The following is a 24,619-nucleotide window of genomic DNA, read 5'->3' as shown; positions in this document are numbered from 1 at the left end:
CGGTTTCTATCCATCTAGCTGCTGGTCTGCCTCTTCCACTTTTTCCCTGGATTCTTCCTAGCACTAGTGTCTTTCTCCAGAGAATTAGTCCTCCTGACGATGTGTCCAAAATGGACTAATCTAAGTCGAGTCATTTGGTCTTCAAAAGACCACTTTGGTTTAATTTGCCCCCAAACCCATTTGTTTACTTTTTGGGCAGTCCATGGTATTCACAAAAGCCTTCTCCAACACCACATTTCAAAAGAGTCGATGCTCTTTCTATCCTGTTTTTTCACCGTCCAGCTTTCAGATCCATACATTGTCACTGGAAACACCATAGAATTGACAATTTGTATTCTTCTGGCATCTGCACGTTTTAGGATTTTTTTCCAGGCTCTTCATAGCAAATCTTCCTAAAGTTAATCTTTGGCGTATTTCTTGACTACTAGTTCCTTTATTCTTATTGATACCAGATGAGAAAAATTGTCAACTATTTCAATCTTCTCTCCATCCACTACAAATGTGTTAAAACTTCCAGTTGTCATGATCTTTGTCTTCTTGACATTCAAATGCAGGTCCATCTTTTTGCTCTGCTCTTTAACTTTTAATAATAAGACCTTATTATTAAATCTTCTTCACTTTCTGATAGTAGGGTGGTATCATAAGCATAACATTAGTTGTTTATGTCCTTCCTCCAATCTTTACTCCCGCTCGTCTTCATCCAATCCGGCTTTTCTCATTATGAATTCGGCATAAAGGATGAATAGGTAAGGCGATGAGATACATCCTTGTCTTACATCCTTACTAATGGGAAACCAATCAGTTTCTCCATATTCTGTTCTTATTGTAGCCTTCTGTCCCGTATATGGATACCACATTGATGCAATTAAATGGTCTGGCATGCCCATTTTCTAGTGGTAGTATTTATTGAGCACTCATTGGGTGTTGTGTGCTGTACTGAGCACTTGGGAAAGTACAAAACTAAGAAGTGATACATTCCCTGCCCACAAGGAGTTTATACTCTCACAGGGGAGACAGACTACAAATATTTAGTATGAGAAAATGAGAAGCAGCGTGGCTGAGTGGATAGAGCACGGGCTTTGGAGTCAGAGGTCAAGGGTTCAAATCCCGGCTCCGCCAGTTGTCAGCTGTGTGACTTTGGGCAAGTCACTTAACTTCTCTGTGCCTTGGTTACCTCATCTGTAAAATGGGGATTAAGACTGTGAGCCCCACATGGGACAACCTGATCACCTTGTAACCTCCCTAGCACTTAGAACAGTGCTTTGCACATAGTAAGCACTTAATAAATGCCATCATCATTATTATTATTATTATTTACCAATACAGTAGTCAAAATAAGTAATTCAATACATAATGGACAATTTATCTCTTTTCTCGCCTCTATCCACACTGAAAAGACGCAGCAATCATGTAAACCTAGTAGTAGTAATAATAGTAATCATGTTATTTACTGAATACCTGAAGTATGCAATATACTATACCACTGTCTTGCCCCCTCCTCCCTCACCTCCCTTCTACAACTCAGCCCGCACACTTCGCTCCTCTGGTGCTAACTTTCTCACTGTGCCTCAGTGTCACCTGCCTTGCCACTGACCACTGGCCCATGTCCTACCTCTAGCCTGGGAAGACCTCCCTCCTCAAATCCTCCAGACAATTACTCTCCCTCTCTTCAAAGCCTTACTGAAGGCACATCTCCTCCAAGAAGCCTTCTCAGACTACACCCCACTCTTCCCCATCTTCCACTCCCTTCTGTGTCGCCCTGACTCTACCCTCCTCCCCCCACCCCACAGCACTTATGTATGTATCTGTAATTTTAATTATTTATATTGATGTCTATTTATCTTGTATCGATGTCTGTCTCCCCTGTCTAGACTGTGAGCTCATTGTGGGGAGGGATCGTCTCTCTTTATTGCTGTACTGTACTTTCCCAAGCTTTTAGAACAGTGCTTTGCACAGAGTAAGCACTCAATAATTACAATCGAATGAATACACTAAATGTTTGAAAAAGTACCCCAGAAACACAAGATACAATCTCACTCTGCAAGGAGCTTGTAGAAGGTCATACCATAGGACTATTTCAGGGTACATTTTTGGCAATCAATCAATTGCCTGGGGGTATTTACTGAGCACTTACTACGTGCAGAGTACTATATAGTAAGCACTTGGGAGAGCATAATACAACAGAGTCTGTAGACACGTTCCCTGCCCATGGTGAGCTTACAGTTTAGAGGGGCAACAGACTTTAAAATAAATTACAGGTATGTACATAAGTGCTGTGGGGCTAAAGGTGGGGTGAATATCAACTGTTCAAAGAGAACAGATCCAAGTGTAACAACAATGCAGAAAGGAGAGGGAGTTGGGAAAAAGAGGGCTTAATTAGGGAAGGCCTTTTGAAGCAGATGTGACATTAATAAGGTTTTGAAGGTGGGGAGAGTAGCAATCAGTGGGGAGAGGGTTGGTCTATTGTATATGGAGGGCAAGAGAATTCCAGGTCAGAGGAAGGATGTGGGAAAAATGTTGGTGGTGAGCTAGACAAGATCAAGGTACAGTGAGCAAGCTGATGCTATTGTTGTATTGTACTTTCCCACGCACTTAGTACAGTGCTCTGCGCACAGTAAGCACTTAATAAATACGATTGAATGAATGAATGAAGGGTGTGGGCTGGGGTGTAATAAGAGATCAGTGAGGAAAGGTAGAAGGGGAGAGCTGATAGAGTGCCCTAAAGCCGATGGTAAAGAGATTCTGCTTGATGTGGAGGTGCATGGGCAACCACTGGAGGTTCTTGAGGAGGAGGAGATGTGGACTGAATTGTCCATTTGAAGCTCGTCTCATTGATGAGGGCAGTTGGGGAATGGTCTTACTGGTTTTAGAAACCATCTGAATCCTAACACACTGTTTAGAATCACGCAGGCAAAGCTACCTATGTGATCTACAAAAGCCACTCGTTGTACAAACTACATACATGAAAGTCACTTCAAAAGTGGGAAAGGCTGGAAATGCTTTAAAATCATCCTCTGATGGGGGTAATTCAGCTATTAAAATAATAATCCTTGTGGAATAATATTGAGCACTTACTATGGGGCAAGCACTGAACTAAACCCTGGGATAGAAACAAGATAATCAGTTAGGATATGGATCTTGCAGGGGAAAGAGGGAGCAGATATTTCACCCCCATTTTATACATGAGGAAACTGAGGCCTAGAAGCTACTTGCCCAGGGTCAAGTGGCAGAGCTGAACTAGAACTCTGATGCCCCAAATTCACTCTGAGCTGCCTTTTCTCCCCAAGTTCCGCTGGCAGGAGTTGGAGCTGATGGGAATCAAAGGGGAAGACTTATAAATTACTTATTTATTCATATTAATATCTCTCTCCCCCTCAAGAGTTGTAAGCTCGTGATGGGCAGGGAACGTGTCTGCTAATTCTGTTGTATTGCATTCCCCCAAGTGCTTAGTACAGTGCTCTGCATATAGTAAGCACTCAATAAATAACACTGATTGATTGATTGATTAACTGTGGGATAGTCCCTCCTTTGCTGCTCTTCAAGGGTCAAGGACGCCCAGCATTTAGAGAGGGAAGTGCTGAGGAAGGAGTCACTCATGTGTTTAAACGGTGGCAATTTATGGCCTTATTTGAATCCTCCTGAAGGGGCAAAGGCAGTTTTAAAACAGAGCCAGGAGTATCATGTAAGACAATTTTCATTCATTCATGCATTCAATCGTATTTATTGAGTGCTTTCTGTGTGCTGAGCACTGTAATAAGCACTTGGGACAGTACAATACAAGAATAAACAGGCACATTCCCTGACCACAATGAGCTTACAGTCTACAGGAGGGGAGATAGACATCAATATAAAAAATACAATTACAGATATGTACATAACTGCTGTGGGGCTAGGAGGGGGGAAGAACAGAGGGAGCAAGTCAGGGTGACGCAGAAGGGAGTGGGAGAAGAAGAAAAGTGGGGCTTGGGAAGACCTCTTAGAGGCGATGTGTCTTCAGTAAGGGTTTGAAGCGGGGGAGAGAAATTGTCTATCATATTTGAGGAGGGAAGGCATTCCAGGCCAGAGGCAGGATGTGGGCTAGGGGTCGGTGGCGAGACAGGCAAGATGGAGGCACCATGAGAAGGTTGGCACTAGAGGAATGAGGTGCGTGGGCTGCGTTGTAGAAGGAGAGAAGCGAGGTGAGGTAGGAGGGGGCAATGTAGTGGAGTGGTTTAATGCCAATGGTGAGGAGTTTTTGTTTGTTGCAGAGGTGGATGGGCAATTACTGGAGTTTTTTGAGGGGGGGGGGGTGACACATCCTGAACATTTCTGTAGAAAAATGATCTCGTCAACAGAGTGAAATATAGACTGAAGTGGGGAGAGACAGGAGGCTGGGAGGTCAGCAAGGAGGGTGAATTTTGTGGGGAATAGCTTCACTTTAGTTTTATTTCAGGATCCTCCTTGCCATGTTGTTCTCAGAAGTGTGGCCTAGTGGGAAGAGCACCGGCCTGGGAATCAGAAGACCTGGGTTCTAATCCTACCTCTGCCACCTCTCCTCTGTAACCGCAAAGAGCCCCATCCGTGGGTGCCAAGAGCTGAAGGGGAAAACGCCCAGTCCCCTAGTCACTGAACCCCAGGCCTCTAGACTGGAAGCTTGCTGTGGTCAGGGAACGTGTCTGTTTATTGTTATACTGTACTCTCCTAAGTGCTTAGTACAGTGCTCAGCACACAGTAAGCGCTCAATACATACAATTGAATGAATTTTACAGATGAGGCAATGAAGCACAGAGAAGTGCCACGTCCCCACTATGTGACCTTGGGCAAGTCACTTCACCTTTTCATTTCACTTTTCTGTAATTCACTTTCCTCAACAGTAAGAATGGGGATAAGATACCTGTTCTTCTTTCTACTTAGACAGTGAGGCCCATGTGGATGAGGGACTCCGTCTGACATGGGTATTTTGTATCTACCCCAGTTTTAAGTACAGTGCTAGGGACACAGTAAGCACTTAATAATTTCAATATTATAGAAACATACATCCTGTCCCAGGTCTGCTGGAACACAAGAGTGGCACCCTTACAACCACATTAAGGAGAACTCGTGCTGTAGTACTCGCCATGTATCTGATGTCATGTATCTGATATGCCTCCTCCAGGAGGCCTTCCTAGACTAAGCACCCCTTTTCCTCAGCTCCCCCTTCCCTCCCCATCGTCCTGACTCACTCCCTTTGCTCTACCCCCAAGCTCCACAGCACCTGTGTATATATGTACATATCTATCATTTTATTTATTTATATTAATGCCTGTTTTACTTGTTCTAATGTGAATATATCTCTAATTCTATTTACTTATATTGATGCTATTGATGCCTGTTTACTTGTTTAGATGTCTGTCTCCCCCATTCTAGACTGTGAGCCTGCTGTGGGCAGGGATTGTCTTTGTTGCTGAACTGTACTTTCCAAACGCTTAGTACATGCACACAGTAAGTGCTCAATAAATACAACTGAATGAATGAATTAATGTCATATGCTCATGCACAATTATTTCTTCTGACACCGTGTCCCACTGATTCAGAGAGGCATGCTTTGTCTGTTGTTGGATAGGAACTGTCTCTATTTGTTGCCAAATTGTACTTTCCAAGCACTTAGTACAGTGCTCTGCACACAGTAAGAGCTCAATAAATATGATTGAATGAGTGAATGAAGAGTGTTCACTAATTTTGCTGTCGAGACCTGTGGATTAGGAGAAAGAGCACGGACTTGGGAGTCAGAGGACGTGGGTTCTAATCCCGCCTCCACTACTTTGCTGTGTGACCTTGGGCAAGTCACTTCACTTCCCTGTGCCTCAGTTACCTCATCTGTAAAATGGGGATTAAGACTATGAGCCCCACGTGGGACCTTGTATCTACCCCAGCGCTCATAACAGTGCTTGGCATATAGTAAGTGCATAACAAATACCATAATTAGTCACAGAACACTGTAGTAGTAGTAAGCATATTCAATAAACACCTACTACATGCTAAAGCGTTGAACCATGCAGTAAACCTTGGGATACAGTATTCATTCATTTATTCAATCACATTTATTGAGTGCTTACTGTGTGCAAAGCACTGTACTAAGCGCTCGGGAGAGTACACTACAACAACAAACAGACACATTCCTGCCCACAACGAGCTCACAGTCTAGAGGGGAAGACAGATATTAATATAAATAAATTAATTACAGATATATACAGTACACGGTCGAAAAGCAGCATGGCCTAGTGAAAAGAGCACAGGCCTGAGAGTCAGAGAACATGGGTTCTAATCCCAGCTCGCCACTCGTCTGCTGTGTAATCTTGGGAAAGTCAATTCACTTCTCTGTGCTTCAACTGCCTCATCTGTAAAATGAGGATTAAGACTGTGAGCCCCATGTGGGACATGGATTATGTTCAACCAGATTATCTTGTATCTACCCCAGTGCTTAGTACCATGCTTGGCACATAGCATCCACTTAAAAAATACCATTAAAACAAACAAACAAAAACATTAGACACTGATCCTGGCCCTTGAGAGGAGTGGTGAAGACATACATTCTAGCAGCACTGAGTATATTTCTGGTCTTTATCACTGAAAACAGGTAAGAATCTACTCTGAATTTAAGTTTGGAAGAGGCAAAACTGGAACGATATATAAAAAAAGTGAGAAGAATTTACCAGGAAACCTCTGATCCTATTCAGAAGGAAAACAAGTACCCCATGATTCATGAGTATTAATTCCCAGAGTTCCATAGAAACCACTCAGCACATCTGGAATTAGTTTCCTGAGAAAATTGCTCATAATAGAGCCAAAAACATGTAAACAAAACACTATACAGCTCTACCTAGTGCCTAGGATTGTAGGAAAATTGTCATCCAAAGAGGAAAAGTTACAATTTCAAGGAATGAAGCAAGGGAAAAAGGAAGAAAGGTGGAAAGGAGAGAGAGCGAGGGAAGAGAGAAGGGAGAGGGGAGGGAGGAAGGAAGACACTAGAGGGAGGAAAGAAGACCATTCGATTGAAATGAATTAAAAGATCCAGTTTGTAGTTCTTCGGATGACAGCCTCTCCTGCCAGACTTCTTTCCAATCTGAAACCTTTGGTATTTTCTCATTTTAGTTTTTCAAAAAACCAGACTTCAGAAATGTCGCATTATGAGTTTGCTCTTACAGATTTACTCACGTAATGACTCCACTGACAAGCTAATTCACCTGGTCTTTGAAAATCAGAAAATCAGAAATTTCCAGCTCCAAAATGCCTTGGGTGGAGACCACCCCAGAATGCAACCTCATCATTTACATACAGTTTGAACAGCAGAGACAAAAGGCACAATAGTTACAATGTCACCTCAAATAAACCTCTGGTAGCTTCCTTCGGTTGGAAACTTGGGCTACGGTGGGAGTGACTGCTAGTTTGGGGGTCATCGGACTAGTGACCGGCCCAGTGGACTGCGGAGGTGTGCAGGGTGGGTGTGACCATGCCAGAATGATGAGGCTGTCGACCGCCTCACACCGCAGCAGGCCCTGAACTCCCCAACATTCAGTAGGATAGGCTGGGGCCCCTTTGATTTCAATTCCAAAGTAGAAGCTCGTGCAGTCGGCCTGTAAACTATAACCTCCATGAGGATGAAATGCTATTGCATCAGAGATGGGCATTATTTTCAAAAAATAAAAAATGAAAACGTTTTTTCTGCCTCCCACAAGCCGTGAGTTTTAGTGATTTAGCTTTCAATAGGGAGACAATGCGCCTGTCTCACATGAAAGGCCACAAGGCAGCAAATAGCAACCGCTGTCTGAGGGTGCAGAAGACCTCAATCTTTCTGGCCCTCCCAAACATTGCAGACACTTCCCAAGAAGCAGGGATGGGGTCAGATGAGAAGGAGATAGAGACACTGGTAAGAGTGAGGGCTCTTTCTTTCTCAGCTAACCACTTAAGAATGGGTTACGGGTTGTAAGATTCTTGCAGGTCAGTCAGTCAGTCGGTCTATTGAATTTACTGAGCACTTACTGCGTACAGAGCACCATACTGAGCTGTTATATTGAGAGAGTACAATATAACAATAAAACAAGCCAAGCCAAGCCTCTTCTTTAATTCCACTCTCCCAAGGGCTCTGTCTGCATGCAGAAGGGGCTCAGTAAATATTATCAACTAATGGACTGCTGAGCAAAAAGAGAAGCAGCATGGCCTAGTGGAAGGAGTGGCCTGGGAGTCAGGGGACCTGGGTTCTAGTCCCGGCTCTGCCTTCTGTGTGACCTTGGGCAAGTCATTTCACTTTTCTATGCCTCAGTTTCCTCAACTATAAAATGGGGATTCCTTCTTACTTAGACTATGGGCCTCATACGGAACAGGGTCTGGGTCCAACCTGATTATCTTGTATCTACTCCAACACATACACAGTGCTTGACACATACTAAGTGCTTAACAGGGACAGTGTCAGAAAAGCAATTTGCACTCCTGGTAGTCTAGGACATCTTGCGTATTAATCTAAAGTTAGCACCTCTCAAAACGGGCAAAGAGACAAAATTAGATATGCAAGCACCCTAGATTCATGAGCTAAATTGGTTCTCTGGTCAAAATAGTACAAGACATGCAACTGTCCAGATGATGTAAATGGTCTGAAGCGGCCTTAACTGGAAAGAGACAGGTAAAGCCCAATACTCCAGATTTCTAAAATCATCAGCTGCAGACACTCATGCTGTGTTATTTCTGCTCCTGGCTTCCTCAGGGCACCCATCCTAGTTGCTTGTGGGACTGTGACATTCTCAGGAGTCTGGGATTTTAAGCAACCCCAATTGGATGTATCTGAAGATTTGGGTTGGAAGAATGAAATGAGCAGCATAGCCTAGTGGAAAGAGCAGCATGGGCCTGGGAGACAGAAGACCTGGGTTCTAATCCTGGCCCTGCCATTCATCTGCTTTGTGACTTTGGGCAAGTCACTTAACTTCTCTATGCCTCACTTACCTCATCTGTAAAATGTGGTTAAAACTGTGAGCCCCATGTGGGACATGGACTCTGTCTACCCCAGCACTTAACATAGTACCAGGATCATAGAAAGCATTTCACAAATACCTTTAAAAAAGAAAAGAAACTCTAACGCACATATTCTGACTTTAGAAAGTCCTTGAAAACAACAATCATGGTTATGACTCTTTAATTAATCATTCCTTCACATACACTTCTATTTTACACTTCAAGTCAGAGGGCCCTACCTCCATTCTCTCCTGGGTACAAAGAGAAGGGTCCCCTCAAGCCTTCTACCCACGTCCCTCACCCTGCCCCTGTTCCACATGCCTGGCTGGAGTGGAGAATGGGAGATGATTCCCTTCAAGCTGACTGCCTACTGTGATGGGAGAATACAGTCAATGAATATTTTTGAGCCTCTACTAGGCAGAGTACTACACTGAGTGGCTAACATATTCCTGTCCTTGTCTTTTATATGGATTTTGTGTTTTAATTGTTTCATTTTCTCTATATGAATCTGTCGCCGGTCCTCTTTCCCCACTTATTCCAAGACTCTGAGCCTCTTTAAGGCCAGAGACCTTGTCTAATTCTCTTCTGTGTATTATGTTCCAGTGCTGAGCACACAGAGAAGTAATAGTAGTAGCAGTAGTAGTAGTAGTAGTAGTAGTAGTAGTAGTAGTAGTAGTAATGATGATGATGATAACAATACTAACAATGGTATTTGTTAAGCATTTACTATGTGTCAAGCACTGTTCTAAGCACTGGGGAAGATACAAGATGACGAGTCAGACACAGTCCCTGTTCCACACAGTACTCACAGCCTAAGTAGGAAGGAGAAGCAGCCTGGCCTAGTGGAGCGATCATGAGCCTGAGAGTCAGATGACCTGGGTTCTAATCCTGGATCCACCAAATGTCTGCTGTGTGACCTGGGGCAAGTCACTTAACTTCTCTGAGCCTCAGTTACTTCATCTGTAAAATGGGGATTAAATCCTGCTCCCTCCTATTTAGACTGTGACTCCCATGTGGGATATGGACTGTGTCCAACCTGTTTAGCCTGCATCTACCCCGGTGCTTAGTACAGTACCTGGCACATAGTAGGCACTTAATGAACACCATGAAATAAAAAAGCAGGTATTGAATCCCCATTGTATAGATGAGGTAACTGAGGCCCAGAGAAGTTAAGTGTCTTGCCCAAAGTCACACAGCAGAGAAGCAGCGGAGCTGGGATTAGAACCACTGTGGTATTTGTTAGACATTTACTATGTGCCAGGCACTATAATAAGCACTGGGGTAAATACAAGATAATTGGGTTGGACACAGTCCCTGTCCCACATGGGGCTCATAGTCTTAACCCCTATTTTACACATGAAGTGACAGGGGCCCAGAGAAGTGTAGTGACTTGTCCAAGGTCACAGAGTAAACAAATGGCAGAGCTGGGTTCTCTGACTCTCAGACCTGTGCTCTTTTCACTAGGCCATGCTGTCTCCCGAGGGCAGGGATCGTGCCTCCCAACTATATTGTGTGTTCTGCACACAGTAAGTGCTCAGTAAATACCATTGATAATGATTGATTGATTATGTAACCTGTAAGAGGCATATAACTCTACAAGTAGATAACCATGCCATAGCTTAACACCTTGTGCCTGTGGCCACCACTTTCCTCATCTTCAAAGCCCTACTAAAATCAGATTTCTTCCAAGAAGCCTTCCCTAACTTCTTGTCTTATCCCTCCCTTCTATGTCACCTATATACTTGGGTCAGTACCCCCTAGGCACTCTGGTACTCACCCCACCCCTAATCCTACAGCATTTATCCTTATTCTCTGCCGCTTCCCCACACTTGTAATCTATTTTAATGCCCATCTCCTAACCACATTGAGGGCATGATCATAGTCATCAACGCTACTGTGTTGCATACTCCCAAGCACTTAGCACAGTCTTCTGCACACAGAAAGTGCTCAATAAATGCCACTGACTGATTGACTAGTGAAGCAGAGAGAGGGAAGAAGACTGCTTTCTCCCAGCTCCTTGCAATAGGGAGTATACGCAGACATCCTGGAAAGGGAATTCTCAGTGGCCCACTCACCTGGCTACAAGAGAAGGGTCAGGGTAGCCCTGCAAACCTTACAAACCCAAACGCAGGATCAGGCAGAGTTCATTAGCCAGCCATTCGGTAGTGAATTCCACATTGGAGAGTAAGCGCCCTGTGTTCAGGGAGTGAGCTTTGGGCTCTCACCTGCTAACTGATGGGGTCCCGCAAGGTTCAGTTCTTGGTCCCCTTCTATTCTCCATCTACACCCACTCCCTTGGAGAATTCATTTGACCCCAAGGCTTCTACTACCCTCTTGAGAATGATACCCAAATCTATATCTCCAGACCTGATCTGTCTCCCTCTCTGCAGTTTCACATTTCCTTTTGCCTTCAAGACATCTCTACTTGGATATCCTCCTGTCACCTCAAGCTTAATATGTCCAAAACAGAGCTCCTTATCTTCCCATCCAAACCCTGCCTCCTCCCACACCCCACCCGACTTTCCCATTACTGTAGATGGTACCACCATCTTTCCTTCGTCCGTTCGTTCCATCATATTTATTGAGCGCTTACTGTGTGCAGAGCACTGTAGTAAGCGCTTGGGAAGTACAAGTTGGCAACAGAGAGACGGTCCCTACCAATAGCGGGCTCACAGTCTAGAAGGGGGAGACAGACGACAAAACAAAACATGGAGACAGGTGTCCAAATCATCAGAACAATTAGAATTAAAGTTATACTCATTGAGCGCTTACTGTGTGCAGAGCACTGTACTAAGTGCTTGGGAAGTACAAGTTGGCAACAGAGAGACGGTCCCTACCAATAGCGGGCTCACAGTCTAGAAGGGGGAGACAGACGACAAAACAAAACATGGAGACAGGTGTCCAAATCATCAGAACAATTAGAATTAAAGCTATACTCATTGAGCGCTTACTGTGTGCAGAGCACTGTACTAAGTGCTTGGGAAGTACAAGCCATGCAGAGAAGCAGCATGGCTCAGTGGAAAGAGCACGGGCTTTGGAGTCAGAGGTCATGGGTTTGAATCCCGGCTCCGCCACGTCTGCTGTGTGACCTTGGGCAAGTCACTCAACTTCTCTGAGCCTCAGTTACCTCATCTTTAAAATGGGGATGAAGACTGTGAGCCCCATGTGGGACAACCTGATCACCTTGTAACCTCCCCAGCGCTTAGAACAGTGCTTTGCACATAGTAAGCGCTTAATAAATGCCATTACTATTATTATTATTAACTTCTCTGAGCCTCGGTTACCTCATCTGTAAAATAGGGATGAAGACTGTGAGCCCCATGTGGGACAACCTGAGCACCTTGTATCCCCCAGCGCTTAGAACAGTGCTTTGTGCATAGTAAGCACTTAATAAATGCCATCATTATTATTATTAACTTCTCTGAGCCTCAGTTACTTCATCTGTAAAATGGGGATGAAGACTGTGAGCCCCATGTGGGACAACCTGAGCACCTTGTATCCCCCCAGTGCTTAGAACAGTGCTCTGTGCATAGTAAATGCTTAACAAATGCCATTATTATTATTATTATTATTATTATTATTATTATTATTACAAGCAGAGCTTGGGAAGTCCAAGTGTGTAACACTGGTGTAATCTTGACTTCTCTCTCTCATTCAACCCACATATTCAATCCATCACTAAATCCTGTCGGCCCAACTTTCTCAACATCATTAAAATATGCCCTTTCCTCTCCATCCAAACTGCTACCATGTTCATACAATCACACATCCTAACCCGCCTGGATTACTGCATCAGCCTCCTTGCTGACCTCCCAGCCTCCTGGCTATCCCCACTCCAGTCCATACTTCACTCTGCTGCCAGGATCATTTTTCTACAGGAACGTTCAGGATATGTCACCCTGCTCCTCAAAAAACTCCAGTGGTTGCCCATCCAACCTCCGCATCAAACAAAAACTCCTCACCATTGGGTTTAAAGCACCCCACCCCTTTGACCCCTCATTCCTCACCTTGCTACTTCCCTACAACCCAGCCGGCACACTTCACTACTCTAACACTAACTTTCTCACTGTGCCTCGATCTTACTTGTCTCGCCGCTTTCATTCAATCGTATTTATTAAGTACTTACTGGGTGCAGGGCACTGTACTAAGCACTTGGGAAAGTACAATACAGCAGTAGTGGCAATCCCTGCCCACAAGGAGCTCACAGCCCCCGTCCTGGCCCCCCTCCTCAAATCTGACAATTACACTCCTCCCCTTCAAATCCTTATTGAAGGCACATCTCCAAGAGGCCTTCCCAGACTAAACCCCATGTTCCCTTCTCCTACTCCCTTCTGCATGACCCTGACTTGTACACTTTTTCCTCCCCCCTCCCAGTCCCGCAGCACTTATGCACATACATATCTGTAATTTAATTTATTTGTATTGATGACTATCTCCCCCTGCCCCTAGACTGTATGCTCCTTGTTGGCAGGGAATGGTCTGTTAATTGTTGCATTGTACTGTCCCAAGCGCTTAGTACAGTGCTCTGCACACAGTAAGAGCTCAATAAACACGATGGAATTCAATGAATGTTTCTGTTGTACTCTCCTAAACACTTAGTACAGTGCATTACAGTACCCAGAAAGGAGGTACTCAATAAAGACCACTACTATAGAGAAAATGTTCCAAACTCATGCTTACACGATATTCTGGAACCATATGCTTTTGTTCCAAGGTTTTCTGGTCTTCAACACTAAGTACACATTCCGGTTAACAAAAGGCTGAAATTTTCCTGCTGAACTTTTGATGTAAAGTTTTGGTTACTGTTTTTTTTTTCCTTAAATTCCAAGAACAGCTAATGGTTTTTTGACACATTCATTCAATTTCCAAAATGAAAACACTTTTTTTGATTTGTTACCGCCCCCCGCAAAAATAAAAAATAAAATAAATCACTGTTTAACTCAGTTTCAAAAGGGAAGCATTGTTCTAAATTGTAGTTTTACCTGTACAAATGAAAAAAAGAATGTTACTTTGGAAAAATAGCCCTTGAAAAAGTGTTACATTTAAGGCAATAAACAACTTATAATTTTATCACTGTTGCCAAAGAATTCATGTTTATCAAAATTTCAGGAAAGGGAGTACCCCAGAAACCCACACTTCTATGTGGACCACTCACTGGACAAGTTTTCAGAAAGCTGGAAACAGTCTTATTTGCTGAGATCTCTCATTTTGCTACAGCCTTTAAGGGGGGGAAAAAGACAGAAACACTTTGTCTTCGGACATTGAAGTCAGCCCTGCATTACAACACGTGACATTTTGCATTGCAAGGCGCTGCAATCGCCTGCGAAATGTGCTTTTCTTTTGTTCCTCGTAAAGCACTCGGATTCGGTGAGTCGAGCGGATTTCTGCCGCCGATTTAGGGGGCTGTATTTTCTACCGAATGCTTTCCCCAGGGCAAGGTCCGAGAAAGTCAGAATATTATAAGTTTAACCAAGTAGCCGAAAGAGCATGGTTCTCTCCTCTGGCCTTTGGCAATCCGCTCTGCGACTGGACTTCGAGGAAACGGTAATTCCGAGCCCAGTTGTGGTTTGTTTTTTTTTTGCTAGTTTGGGGGATTTTTTTAACGGAATTTGTTAAGCGCTTACTATGGCAGGGTACTGTATCAAGCGCTGGGGTAAGGTCCAAGATAATCTGGTCGGACCCAATCCAAGTCCCCCGTGGGTTTCGTGGTCAATCCCCATTCTACAGATGAGGTCGCTGAATCCTACAAGAAGGGAAGTGACTTGGCCAAGGTCACCCGGCGGAGAAGTGGCGGAGGCGGGATGAGAAGCCAGGTCCTTCTGATTCCCGGGCTCGGGCTCTTATCCACTAGGCCCCGCTGCCCCTTGACCCCGCTCGCCGCCTTCAGGGGGCTTTCCCGGCCCCCTCCCGGCTCCGGTTTGGCCGAGTCGGTTTTAAGGATCGGCTCTGCCACCGGTCGGAAAGCTGCCCTGCGGGGAAACGCGGTTTGGAAAGCGGAAAGTCCAGCCGAGGTCAGAAAAGGGTGGTTTTTACCTTGAAGAACGGGACCGGGGTTTCATGATGTCTCCGTAGGGCTCTCCTGGTCCCTTCCCGAGTGATTTCTACTGCTCTCTCTTTCTCTCTGTGTCTCTTTGTGTCTCTCTGTGTCTCTGTCTCTGTCTCTCTCGCTGGCGACAGCCAGACTAGGGGTGGAGCCCTGGGCCAGGCATTCCTCCTCCGCCCCCGCCGGCTGAGCCCGGCGATCAGATAACAAATGCTTCGGAGCCCACGGGCTGGGGCGGCTAAGTGGGGGGTGGGAGGCGGGGAGTCAGCGAGAGAGACAGGGAGAGAGAGGGGAGAGACAGGGACAGGGAGGAGAGATGACGAGAGAAAGAAGAAAACAGGAGAGCCAGAGGTAGACAGCCAGAGACAGACAGAAAAAGAGGAAAGGGGAGAAACAGGGAGAGGGAGGGGGAGAAAGCAGAAAACAGAAAGGAGAGCCAGAAGTAGACAGCCGGAGACCAAGAGAGAAAAAGAGGAAAGGGGAGAGGGAGAGAGAAAGCAATAGAGCAGAGAGGGAGGAGAGGAAGAGGGAGATGGGGCGAAAGAGAAGGAAGAGCAAGAGATGGAAGAAAAGAGCACAGGGCAGAAAGGGGAGATGAAAACCCAGCTTTACAAGTTCTCCCACTTCATACACTTTCTATCCGGGACACCCACGGCACTTCAAGTTTCCTCCTTTGGAAACGACAACCCAGGTCTATGATGCTTCATCTTTTGCAGCATCTTTCCCGTAGGCCAACGCCACACACCCCATTAAATAATGAATAAGAGGATGAAATTGAATGGTGTAGGCCAGGAAGGAAAGTGGCTTGGAAAGGGCTAGGAGTGTACGAGGCAGAGAGCCGTGGGAAAGATGGTCCTGATGCTAAGTGCTGTAGGATATTTAATAAGGTCCTTTGTGTTCCCAGAAGACACCAATGGAGTTGAAATTCACCTGTTGGTGCCGGTGTGTCTGAAAAGAACCCACAGTTTGGACCCTGTATACACACACACACACACACACACACACTCTCACACGCACTCACTCACTCACTCATTCACACTGTCCAACGTTGTACTGTCCTGTTTGTTATTTGCCGTGATGAAGTGAGTCAAAAGGAACCTGGTATAAGGCAAGAAGAGAGAGCAAAAGGAAAAGAGAGACGCATTTATGCCTCTTTTGAGTCCACCGAGTGTGTGGGGTTCTAAGCCACTTGGAACTGGGTTCAGAACTGAGAAGAAACCTGGTGGAGCTACACTCACAGAGAGGAGGTGCATCAGTTGTGTGCATGGGAAGGAGGGCGGTTTAGACTTGAGCAGTCATCTGACTGCTGTTTGACAAAGCAAAATCACATGAAAAGCATCAAAATTGGTGGGCATTTAAACATAACTCAAAAACCAAAATCCAGAATAGCATCTATCTACTAATTATAATTCAATTGTATTTATTGAGTTCTTACTGTGTGCAGAGTACTGTACTAAGTGCTTGGGAGAATACAATATAACAGAGTTGTTAGACATTTTCTCTACCCACAACAAGCTTGCAGTATAGAGAATTTACAGTCTACTACTTTTGATTGCTTTTAAAATATGTAGTTTGCTCAATCCATTCTCCTACCTCCATCCCCTCATTCATGCTGTACCTCTGCCTTGGAACTCCCTTTCTCCTCACATCAGACAGACTTCAGTTCTCCTCATAGTAAAAACCCTCTTAAAATCCTATCTCCTCCAGCAAGCTTAATTAATTAATTTCCCACCATCTCGAGCTATATCAGCCCTCCAGCCAACTCTAACATAGCAGAACTTATTTACACTTTCCTTTGCATTCATGCCTATATGTCTTCTCGATTTGCTTACTTTAACCACTCATGCTGTACATATTTTTATGTTTATCTCTCCTGTTAAAATGTAAACTCTTTATGGGCAGGGAATAGATAATTTTATTTTTCTGTACTTCCCAAGTGCCTAGTAAAAGTGTACTGCACCACGTTGGCACACAGAAAATTCTACTACTTCTACTGCTCTGGCTACTACTTCTGAAGCTGGCACCCACAATTTTCAGGATGTCTTTCTTCCAGGTTTCAATGTCTGATTTGCTCCCTGGGTTCTAATAATAATAATAATAATGGCATTTATTAAGCGCTTACTATGTGCAAAGCACTGTTCTAAGTGCTGGGGAGGTTACAAGATGATCAGGTTGTCCCACGGGGGGCTCACACTCTTCATCCCCATTTTCCAGATGAGGGAACTGAGGCCCAGAGAAGTGAAGTGACTTGCCCAAAGTCACACAGGTGACAATTGGCAGAGCCGGGATTTGAAACCATGACCTCTGACTCCAGAGCCCGGGCTCTTTCCACTGAGCCACGCTGTTTCTATAGGATCCTAGAGCATTTTAATGTTCAAGGCAGCTTGGCCTAGTGGAGAGAGCCTGGAACTGGGAGTCAGGAGACCCAGTCTTATTCCCAGCTGTGTTACTGGTCTTCTGTGTGACCTCAGTCAAGCCACTTCTCTGTGACTCAGTTTTCTAATCTGTAAAATGGGAATAAGCTACCTGCTCACCCTACCTCATAATTTGGGAGACTTGTGTGGGACAGGGATCGTGCCTAGTCTAATTACCCTCTATGTATTCCAGCACTTAGTACAATGCTTGGCACAGAGTAAATACTGACTACATACCCAAACTGCCTACCTGCGAGATGGCTGGGAGATAGCTGGATGTGGTGGATCATCATCATCATCATCAATCGTATTTATTGAGCGTTTACTGTGTGCAGAGCACTGTACTAAGGGCTTGGGAAGTACAAGTTGGCAACATATAGAGACAGTCCCTACCCAACAGTGGGCTCACAGTCTAAAAGGGGGAGACAGAGAACAAAACCAAACATACTAACAGAATGAAATAAATAGCATAGATATGTACAAGTAAAATAAATAAATAAATAAATAGAGTAATAAATATGTACAAATATATATACATATATACAGGTGCTGTGGGGAAGGGAAGGAGGTAAGATGGGGGGATGGAGAGGGGGGCTGGGGGAGAGGAAGGAAGGGGCTCAGTCTGGGAAGGCCTCCTGGAGGAGGTGAGCTCTCAGTAGGGCCTTGAAGGGAGGAAGAGAGCTAGCTTGGTGGATGGGCAGAGGGAGGGCATTCCAGGCCCGGGGGATGACATGGGCTGGGGGTCGATGGCGGGACAGGCGAGAACGAGGTACGGTGAGGAGATTAACAGCAGAGGAGCGGAGGGTGCGGGCTGGGCTGTAGAAGGAGAGAAGGGAGGTGAGGTAGGAGGGGGCGAGGTGATGGAGAGCCTTGAAGCCCAGGGTGAGGAGTTTCTGCCTGATGCGCAGATTGATTGGTAGCCACTAGAGATTTTTGAGAAGGGGAGTAATATGCCCAGAGCGTTTCTGGACAAAGATAATCCGGGCAGCGGCATGAAGTATGGATTGAAGTGGGGAGAGACACGAGGATGGGAGATCAGAGAGAAGGCTGGTGCAGTAGTCCAGACGGGATAGGATGATCAATCAATCAATCAATTGTATTTATTGAGCGCTTACTATGTGCAGAGCACTGTACTAAGCGCTTGGGAAGTACAAATTGGCATCACATAGAGACAGTCCCTACCCAACAGTGGGCTCACAGTCTAAAAGGGGGAGACAGAGAACAGAACCAAACATACCAACAAAATAAAATAAGTAGGATAGAAATGTACAAGTAAAATAAATAAATAAATAAATAAATAGAGTAATAAATATGTACAACCATATATACATATATACAGGTGCTGTGGGGAAGGGAAGGAGGTAAGACGGGGGGATGGAGAGGGGGACGAGGGGGAGAGGAAAGAAGGGGCTCAGTCTGGGAAGGCCTCCTGGAGGAGGTGAGCTCTCAGCAGGGCCTAGGATGAGAGCTTGAATGAGCAGGGTAGCGGTATGGATGGAGAGGAAAGGGCGGATCTTGGCAATGTTGCGGAGCTGAGACCGGCAGGTTTTGGTGATGGCTTGGATGTGAGGGGTGAATGAGAGAGCGGAGTCGAGGATGACACCAAGGTTGCGGGCTTGTGAGACGGGAAGGATGGTAGTGCCGTCAACAGAGATGGGAAAGTCAAGGAGAGGGCAAGGTTTGGGAGGGAAGACAAGGAGTTCAGTCTTCAACATGTTGAGCTTTAGGTGGCGGGCAGACATCCAGACGGAGATGTCCTGAAGGCAGGAGGAGATGCAAGCCTGGAGAGAGGGGGAGAGAGCAGGGGCAGAGATGTAGATCTGGGTGTCATCAGCGTAGAGATGATAGTTGAAGCCGTGGGAGTGAATGAGGTCACCAAGGGAGTGCGTGTAGATCGAGAACAGAAGGGGACCAAGCACTGAACCTTGGGGAACCCCCACAGTAAGAGGATGGGAGGGGGAGGAGGAGCCTGCAAAAGAGACTGAGAAAGAACGACCGGAGAGATAAGAGGAGAACCAGGAGAGGACGGAGTCTGTGAAGCCAAGGTCAGATAGCGAGTTGAGGAGAAGGGGGTGGTCCACAGTGTTGAAGGCAGCTGAGAGGTCGAGGAGGATTAGGACAGAGTAGGAGCCGTTGGATTTGGCAAGCAGGAGGTCATTGGTGACCTTTGAGAGGGCAGTTTCTGTGGAATGTAGGGGACGGAAGCCAGACTGGAGGGGGTCGAGGAGAGAGTTGTTGTTGAGGAATTCTAGACAGCGCGTGTAGACAACTCATTCAAGGAGTTTGGAAAGGAATGGTAGGAGGGATATGGGGCGATAACTAGAAGGTGAGGTGGGGTCAAGAGAGGGTTTTTTTAGGATGGGAGAGACATGGGCATGTTTGAAGGCAGAGGGGAAGGAACCAGTGGAGAGTGAGCGGTTGAAGATGGAAGTTAAGGAGGGGAGAATCAATCAATCAATCAATCGTATTTATTGAGCGCTTACTATGTGCAGAGCACTGTACTAAGCACTTGGGAAGTACAAATTGGCAACACATAGAGACAGTCCCTACCCAACAGTCGGCTCACAGTCTAAAAGGGGGAGACAGAGAACAAAACCAAACATACCAACAAAATAAAATAAATAGGATAGAAATGTACAAGTAAAATAAATAAATAAATAAATAGAGTAATAAATATGTGCAACCATATATACATATATACAGGTGCTGTGGGGAAGGGAAGGAGGTAAGATGGGGGGATGGAGAGGGGGACGAGGGGGAGAGGAAGGAAGGGGCTCAGTCTGGGAAGGCCTCCTGGAGGAGGTGAGCTCTCAGCAGGGCCTTGAAGGGAGGAAGAGAGCTAGCTTGGCGGAGGGGCAGAGGGAGGGCGTTCCAGGCCCGGGGGATGACGTGGGCCGGGGGTCGATGGCGGGACAGGCGAGAACGAGGTACAGTGAGGAGATTAGCGGTGGAGGAGCGGAGGGTGCGGGCTGGGCAGTAGAAGGAGAGAAGGGAGGTGAGGTAGGAGGGGGCGAGGTGATGGAGAGCCTTGAAGCCCAGGGTGAGGAGTTTCTGCCTGATGCGCAGATTGATTGGTAGCCATTGGAGGTTTTTGAGGAGGGGAGTAATATGCCCAGAGCGTTTCTGGACAAAGATAATCCGGGCAGCAGCATGAAGTATGGATTGAAGTGGAGAGAGACACAAGGATGGGAGATCAGAGAGAAGGCTGGTGCAGTAGTCCAGACGGGATAGGATGAGAGCTTGAATGAGCAGGGTAGCGGTTTGGATGGAGAGGAAAGGGCGGATCTTGGCAATGTTGCAGAGCTGAGACCGGCAGGTTTTGGTGACGGCTTGGATGTGAGGGGTGAATGAGAGAGCGGAGTCGAGGATGACACCAAGGTTGCGGGCTTGTGAGACGGGAAGGATGGTAGTGCCGTCAACAGACATGGGAAAGTCAGGGAGAGGACAAGGTTTGGGAGGGAAGACAAGGAGCTCAGTCTTCGACATGTTGAGCTTTAGGTGGTGGGCAGACATCCAGATGGAGATGTCCTGAAGGCAGGAGGAAATGCGAGCCTGGAGGGAGGGGGAGAGAGCAGGGGCAGAGATGTAGATCTGGGTGTCATCAGCGTAGAGATGATAGTTGAAGCCGTGGGAGCGAATGAAGTCACCAAGGGAGTACGTGTAGATTGAGAACAGAAGGGGAGAAGTGATGGAGCGGTCCATAACCCATAACTTAAAAGTGACTAAAGCATCCAAGAACCCAGTGAAAAAGATTGTGGGCATTATAATAAAAATAATAATTATTATGGTATTTGTTAAACACTTACAGCACTCTACTAAGCATTGGGGTGGATTGTAATATTAATGGTATTTGTTAAGCACTTACTATGTGCCAAGCACTGTTCTAAGCGCTGGATAGAGAAGCAGTGTGGCTTAGCAGAAAGAACCATGAGCTTGGGAGTCACAGGACGTGGGTTCCAATCCCGGCTCTGCCATTTGTCTGCTGGGTGACCTTGGACAAGCCACTTCACTTCTCTGTGCCTCAGTTACCTCATCTGTAAAATGGGGATTAAGACCGTGAGCCCCACATGGGACAACCTGATTACGTTGTATCTACCCCAGTGCTTGGCACATAGAAAGCACGTAACAAATACCATAATAATTATTATTTATTGTACAAGCAAATCGAGTTGGACTCACATTCTCAATCCTCATTTTACAGATGAGGTAACTGAGGCCCAGAGAAGTGAAGTGACTTGTCAAAGATCACACAACAGACAAGTGGTGGAGTTGGAATTGGAACCCATGGCCTTCTGACTCCCAGGCACATGCCCTATCCACTATGCCATGCTGCTTCTTATAATAATAATAATAATGATGATGGCATTTATTAAGCGCTTACTATGTGCCAAGTACTGTTCTAAGCGCTGAGGCGGTTACAAGGTGATCAGATTGTCCCACGGGGGGCCTCACAGTCTTAATCCCCATTTTACAGATGAGGTAACTGAGACCCAGAGAAGTTAAGTGACTTGCCCAAAGTCACACAGCTGACAATTGGCGGAGCCGGGATTTGAACCCATGACCTCTGACTCCAAAGCCCGTGCTCTTTCCACTGAGCCACGCTGCTTCTCTATAAGCAGGTAAGGTTTTCTGTTTTCTATTTAATTCAATTGATCATTCAATCAGTGATATTTATTGAGTTTGTACTGTGTGTAGAGCACTGTACTAAGTGCTTGGGAGAGTACAGTATAACAGCTGGTAGACATATTCCCTGCCCACAATGAACCTAGAGTCTAGAAGGGGAGACAGACATTAATATAAATAAATAACTGATATGTACAGAACTGCTGTGTGGTTGAGGGTGGGGTGAATACCAAATGCCCAAAAGCCTTACAGATCCAATTTCATAGGCGACACAGAAGGGAGAGAGTGTCGGGGAAAAGAGGGTTTAATCGGGGAAGGCCTGTGGAGGCTATGTAACCTTCCTATGGCTATGAAAGGGGAGGGAGTTCCAGGCCAGAGGGAGGACCTGGGAAAAGAGTCAGAAGCAAAGCAAAATGGTACCCTAAGTTTTACTTGTTTCCTGAGGACCAAAGGAATATGAAGACTGACCCGTGGAAATGGAAAATTGAACTTAGAATATAGGATGGAAAATGGGGAAACCTTCACCCCTACTGAAAATAGATTCAGATCATATACGGTGTTTACATTCCCAGCTAGTATATAAACTCATTTTCTTAAACTCCATTTTTCCACTCCACAGCCTGACTTTCCTCAGACAACCATCAATAAACCGTTCACCGTATATACAGCTGCTTATTCAATTATTTATTCTGATTACTTTCTTTGTAAATATTTTAATGTCTGTCTCTCCTGCTAGAATGGAAGCTCCTTGTGGCCAGGGAATGTATCTCTTCCTTTTGTTGTATTTCCCAAAGTCTAAGCATAGTGTATGGCACTCAGTGATTGCTCAATAAATACCATTACTACTGTTACCAACCTTGCTGCTCTCATGAGCCCATAATAAGCGATAATGAGCTCTCCGTAGCAGCTCTCTGCTGGCTTGAATTAATTCCCTGGATTAGAGATGCTGCTTCATGACAATGGTGAGGGGAAAGCATTTGACTTATTCTAACAGGATGATCTTTGTCCAAAAAGGACAAACTGAAGGAGGCAGCAGAACTGGGGGTTGGGGTGCCAGTGCTCCAACACGTTGCTAATAAAGTATAGTTACATTGTATTAGTTCCTCTTTGTGTAATTACTAATGCTTCAGTGAGTGTATAATTTACATTAAGCATGGCTCAGTGGAAAGAGCACGGGCTTTGGAGTCAGAGGTCAGGGGTTCAAATCCCGGCTCCGCCAATTGTCGGCTGTGTGACTTTGGGCAAGTCACTTAACTTTTCTGTGCCTCAGTTACCTCATCTGTAAAATGAGGATTAAGACTGTGAGCCCCCCGTGGGACAACCTGATCACCTTGTAACCTCCCCAGCGCTTAGAACAGTGCTTTGCACATAGTATGCACTTAATAAATGCCATCATTATTATTATTATTGAGACATCATTACTAATGGTGCCACATTAAAGGTGTTTGGACAGATGAATCAAATCAGTTAAGCTCCCATTAGTCAATTGGGGTTACTGAGACATATGATTTAGGGTTTCCATAAGACAGGAATTTTGGCTAGGGTTTTGTAGGGGTGTTCCACCTTCCAGCTACTGTCAAAAGCCCGGCTGTTTGACATGAGGAGTGGTGATGCCAGTTGGTCTCTGGGTGGTAGGGCGGAGATGAGCTGGTCTGAAGCATCCCAGTATGATCTCCTTCCTCCAGGCATGGGTGCTTACTGGTGTCCTCCTAAGAAAGGGTGCAGTAATAGTGGTAATAGTATTTATTAGACACTTTACTGTGTGCAGAACACAGTACTAAGTGCTGGGAGAGAATACACAGGTGGGAATTAGACATTGTCACTGTCCCTTGATCTAAGGTTCTAAGTGAGGAGAAAGGACTGGAGACAAAACACTAAAACAAAACAAAGCACAAGGACAAATATGCAAAATAAAAACAGAGTCAGCAGAGTGTTGTGGCTAAAGGAGAATGATTTCAGGCCCCCTGAGGCTCAGAGTCCTAGGCAAACCTGTAGCCACAGGGACCGATTCAGCAGCCACTAGCCTTCCCGTGGTTTTGTGGTGACCTCCTGCTCTTTCCTGCTAGAGTGGTGGAAGGCAAGATGAGATGCAGTTTCCTAGTTGGCATAGAGGAGAGCCCGAGTCGATTAGAACTGGGGAGAACACTGACAGCAGACTGCCGTAGTTCTCAAATCCAGGGAATGGGCGAACAAGACCCCTCTGAGTCTTTCAGCGGTGACACCTCCCGGGCCCTCCCTGGGCTTCCTTCTCAGCTGTTGGAAGGCTGAGTCTGGAAGAAACCCAGAGAAAAGTAGTATGGCGTAATGAAAAGAGCATGGGACAGGGAGTACCTTCTCATCTCCAGCTCTGCCCCTGGCTTGGAATAAAGCACTATAGAGAAGCAGTGTGGCCTAATGAATAGAGCATACACCTGGAAGTCAGAAAGTCCTGGGTTCTAATCCTGGCTCTGCCATATTTCTGCTGAGGGAACTTAGGCAAGTCACTTAACTTCCCTGTGCCTCAGTTACCTCATCTATATAATGGGGATTGAGACTGTGAGCCCCACGTGGGACAGGGAATGTGTCTAACCTGATTTGC

The 24,619-nt window shown here is 45.6% G+C and overlaps 1 protein-coding gene across 1 annotated transcript in view; it reads right to left on the bottom strand.

Moving 5' to 3' along the window:
• Positions 1-15,081, bottom strand: part of SMAD5 (SMAD family member 5) — a 104,473-nt gene extending 89,392 nt beyond the window's left edge. Inside the window, exon 1 of the mRNA XM_038772328.1 lies at positions 14,995-15,081. The gene's annotated coding sequence lies outside the window, so the exon portion shown is untranslated. The remainder of the gene's footprint in view (positions 1-14,994) is intronic.
• Positions 15,082-24,619: the final 9,538 nt, after the last annotated feature.

The sequence above is a fragment of the Tachyglossus aculeatus genome, chromosome X1 (genome assembly GCF_015852505.1).
Source record: "Tachyglossus aculeatus isolate mTacAcu1 chromosome X1, mTacAcu1.pri, whole genome shotgun sequence".
Taxonomy (NCBI): domain Eukaryota; kingdom Metazoa; phylum Chordata; class Mammalia; order Monotremata; family Tachyglossidae; genus Tachyglossus; species Tachyglossus aculeatus.
This window is presented reverse-complemented; position numbering and strand designations above follow the sequence as displayed.